The sequence below is a fragment of the Engystomops pustulosus genome, chromosome 3 (assembly GCF_040894005.1).
Source record: "Engystomops pustulosus chromosome 3, aEngPut4.maternal, whole genome shotgun sequence".
In the NCBI taxonomy this organism is placed as follows: Eukaryota; Metazoa; Chordata; class Amphibia; order Anura; family Leptodactylidae; genus Engystomops; species Engystomops pustulosus.
In genome coordinates this window covers 236,337,621-236,342,492 of record NC_092413.1, presented here as the reverse complement: position 1 = coordinate 236,342,492, position 4,872 = coordinate 236,337,621, and positions in this window count along the sequence as shown.

The window sequence follows — 4,872 nt, the reverse complement described above, 5'->3', positions numbered from 1 at the left end:
ATGTCTCTGTGACGCTTCCAGTCTCTTTATCTCTGGTACAACCTGCTGATGTCTCTGTGTGACTCTTCTAGTCTCTGTATCTCTGGCGCAACCTGCTGATGTCTCTGTGTGACTCTTCCAGTCTCTGTATCTCTGGTCCAACCTGCTGATGTCTCTCTGTGACACTTCCAGTCTCTGTATCTCTGGTACAACCTGCTGATGTCTCTGTGACTCTTCCAGTCTCTTTATCTCTGGTACAACCTGCTGATGTCTCTCTGTGACTCTTCCAGTCTCTCTGTATCTCTGGTACAACCTGCTGATATCTCTGTGTGACTCTTCCAGTCTCTGTATCTCTGGTACAACCTGCTGATGTCTCTGTGACTCTTCCAGTCTCTGTATCTCTGGTACAACCTGCTGATGTCTCTGTGACTCTTCCAGTCTCTCTGTATCTCTGGTACAACCTGCTGATGTCTCTGTGTGACTCTTCCAGTCTCTGTATCTCTGGTACAACCTGCTGATGTCTCTGTGTGACTCTTCCAGTCTCTGTATCTCTGGTACAACCTGCTGATGTGTCTATGACTCCTCCAGTCTCTGTATCTCTGGTACAACCTGCTGATGTCTCTCTGTGACTCTTGCAGTCTCTGTAGCTCTGGTACAACCTGCTGATGTCTCTTTGCGACTCTTCCAGTCTCTGTATCTCTAGTACAACCTGCTGATGTCTCTCTGTGACTCTTCCAGTCTCTGTATCTCTGCTACAACCTGCTGATGTCTCTGTGACTCCTCCAGTCTCTGTATCTCTGGTACAACCTGCTGATGTCTCGGTGTGACTCTTGCAGTCTCTGTCTCTCTGGTACAACCTGCTGATGTCTCTCTGTGACTCTGCTACAACCTGCTGATGTCTCTGTGACTCCTTCAGTCTCTGTATCTCTGGTACAACCTGCTGATGTCTCTGTGACTCTTCCAGTCTCTGTATCTCTGGTACAACCTGCTGATGTCTCTGTGACTCTTCCAGTCTCTCTGGTACAACCTGCTGATGTCTCTGTGACTCTTCCAGTCTCTCTGGTACAACCTGCTGATGTCTCTGTGACTGTTCCAATCCAGATAAGGAAGATATCAATGTCAATATACCTTCACCATCTAAGTGCAGAACCAAAGAATGGTGAGAGATTTATCAACGTTTCCTCCAGATCCAACATGAAAATGTTATCATAATTGGGGGCGTTATTGGACCCCATAATTGTTGGTAATGATTACCATAAAAAAAATAAATACAGGTAAGATTTCCAGTAAACCTAAAAGTAACAACTGACGTTCTGAGAAATACAAGCTATCCTGTGTAGGACACACTCAGTAGAAGCTGACCCTCTATCATGGTTAATGCTTGCATGAAGACTAGTAACGTCAGACGCCTCGTGTAACACCTCCGGGGACATTAAGTTCTGCTGTAAAGGTTAGAGGGAAACTTTCATTTCACCCACAGGACAAATACCCCCCAATCTTTGTGATTATTGTATCAGCCTGCATGGTATAAAGGATTGAGAAACATGCTTCATCCTAACCGAAGAAGAGGGAAGGAATCGGGCGATGCCTTTATGAGGATAACTGAGTACATGTGATGGTGGAGCTTTGCAGCATACTATGTATAATCCTCCACCAAACCAAGACAAAGAGGGAATGAGAATATGCCATGCTGTCATAATATAAGTCAAATTTATTGTTTACATCATTTGTTAAAATATTACATAAAAAAACATCTCAGGAGTGATATAAAACGAAACAGACCACGCCTTGAGAAGAGGTTGAAACGCGCGTTGGGGGCTGAAAACGCCAGGTACTATGGTCCACACGACATTCCTCTTGCAATGATTATCCACAAAGAGTAAACTCATGTCGTCGTGTCTTGCTTCACGATATGATTGTAGGATTATTTAATGATACTAGTTGCCAGTTGGACTCGGTGTAGATGATGTTATTGTAACGTCGGTTTACATTGGATTATTGCTTTCTGTGGACGATTCACCCGTTTCGTTTTCTATCTCTCCTGAGATGCTTTTTTATGTAATATTTTAACAAATTATGTAAACAATAAAGATGACTTATGTCTTAACAGCATAGGGAGGTCCTCAGTGGAGTAATGTGCAGCCACTGGGAGATCTTTCCTTTCATTGTTATATCAGATCAGTGCGAGTTCATACGTTGGTGGAGTCTCTGGCCTGTGGTTGGACACTGCTGACACATAATAAGAGAGACCACATTAGAGGACCTGCAGAAGAAGGTTCCCTAGATCTTATGGACCTGCTGTGATTGAGGTACCTGGTCACCTGTGTGAATGTGCGGCACGTGTTACACCTGCTTTGCAGGAAGGTATGGTGACATTTTCTGATGGAGGTCTCAGGGCTCCGGCCTCCTGTGGGGTCTCCTTATATGTGAGTAAATTGTCTTTGTTGATGGCGGCTGCTTTTCTTATTTGGTTATCAGACCTGAGCTCCAGGAGGTGTTCCTCCAGGTCTGTCTTGTCTGGGCAGATATGGTTGTAGTGTTTGGCCCGGCTGTATATGTAGGTTGTTCTGTCTTTTAGTTTATGGAATATTGTTGTTGTTAAGCATCTGTATGATGGTATCCAGAAAGTATCTCCTTGTCTGAATAGCTTAGTGTCAGACTGATGGTGGGGTGAAAGTTATTGTCGCCCTCATGGAGTTGAAGCGGGACCTCCTCCCTGCAGCCCAGATAATCAGAATACCATCAATATAACGGAGGTAGATCGTGGGGTTTGTGGTGCATGTGGATAAATGAGCCCCTTCCAGTTCAGCCATAAATAGATTGGCATACTGTGGTGCACACCCTGACCCATCGATGTTCCCATACACTGGAGGTGCAGATCCTCTTCGAGTGAGAAAACGTTGTGGGTGACCGCACATTGTATGAGCTCTGTGACCAGTTCTGTAGGTAGGTTGTGCTTCTCCATGTGTGCCCGGCGTGCTGCTATTCCATCTTTATGGGGAATGTTAGTGTATAAAGATTCCACATCCATGGCCAGAATTGTACCATCAGGAAGTGGCCTACAGTCTTGAGTGTATTAATAGGTCAGTGGTGTCCTGGATGTAGCTAGGAGAACTTCTGACCAGGGAACCTCTCACTCACAACTCCAGGACTTCTGCCTACTCCCGCAGCCTGTTATCCAGAAACTGCCAACTACCAAGCTCTAGTCTCATTCACCCCAAACTCTGTATATAAGATGCGGCTGATGAATGATTCAAACTTTTATTCCACTCCCTTATAAAAATGGCTAGACCACCACACAAACTACTTCTTGTGTCCTCCCATCATCCTCATAGACTGTAAGCTCTTGTGTCCTCCCATCATCCTCATAGACTGTAAGCTCTTGTGTCACCCCCTCATCCTCATAGACTGTAAGCTCTTGTGTCACCCCCTCATCCTCATAGACTGTAAGCTCTTGTGTCACCCCCTCATCCTCATAGACTGTAAGCTCTTGTGTCACCCCCCTCATCCTCATAGACTGTAAGCTCTTGTGTCCTCCCCTCATCCTCATAGACTGTAAGCTCTTGTGTCACCCCCTCATCCTCATAGACTGTAAGCTCTTGTGTCACCCCCCTCATCCTCATAGACTGTAAGCTCTTGTGTCACCCCCCTCATCCTCATAGACTGTAAGCTCTTGTGTCACCCCCTCATCCTCATAGACTGTAAGCTCTTGTGTCACCCCCTCATCCTCATAGACTGTAAGCTCTTGTGTCACCCCCTCATCCTCATAGACTGTAAGCTCTTGTGTCACCCCCTCATCCTCATAGACTGTAAGCTCTTGTGTCACCCCCTCATCCTCATAGACTGTAAGCTCTTGTGTCACCCCCTCATCCTCATAGACTGTAAGCTCTTGTGTCACCCCCTCATCCTCATAGACTGTAAGCTCTTGTGTCACCCCCTCATCCTCATAGACTGTAAGCTCTTGTGTCACCCCCTCATCCTCATAGACTGTAAGCTCTTGTGTCACCCCCTCATCCTCATAGACTGTAAGCTCTTGTGTCACCCCCTCATCCTCATAGACTGTAAGCTCTTGTGTCACCCCCTCATCCTCATAGACTGTAAGCTCTTGTGTCACCCCCTCATCCTCATAGACTGTAAGCTCTTGTGTCACCCCCTCATCCTCATAGACTGTAAGCTCTTGTGTCACCCCCTCATCCTCATAGATTGTAAGCTCTTGTGTCACCCCCTCATCCTCATAGACTGTAAGCTCTTGTGTCACCCCCTCATCCTCATAGACTGTAAGCTCTTGTGTCACCCCCTCATCCTCATAGACTGTAAGCTCTTGTGTCACCCCCTCATCCTCATAGACTGTAAGCTCTTGTGTCACCCCCTCATCCTCATAGACTGTAAGCTCTTGTGTCACCCCCTCATCCTCATAGACTGTAAGCTCTTGTGTCACCCCCTCATCCTCATAGACTGTAAGCTCTTGTGTCACCCCCTCATCCTCATAGACTGTAAGCTCTTGTGTCACCCCCTCATCCTCATAGACTGTAAGCTCTTGTGTCATCCCCTCATCCTCATAGACTGTAAGCTCTTGTGTCACCCCCTCATCCTCATAGACTGTAAGCTCTTGTGTCTCCCCTCATCCTCATAGACTGTAAGCTCTTGTGTCACCCCCTCATCCTCATAGACTGTAAGCTCTTGTGTCACCCCCTCATCCTCATAGACTGTAAGCTCTTGTGTCACCCCCTCATCCTCATAAGCTGCATCCCGTGACTTTCCTGTAGTAGTCCCTGGTACCTACTGCAGTCTCCAGACACCGTGCTCAATCATGGAGCAATGAGACAAGCCGACAGCCGGGACCCCGGAGACAACAACAAGATAATTAACCTTCCCTCCCCAGAAGTCGCAGGA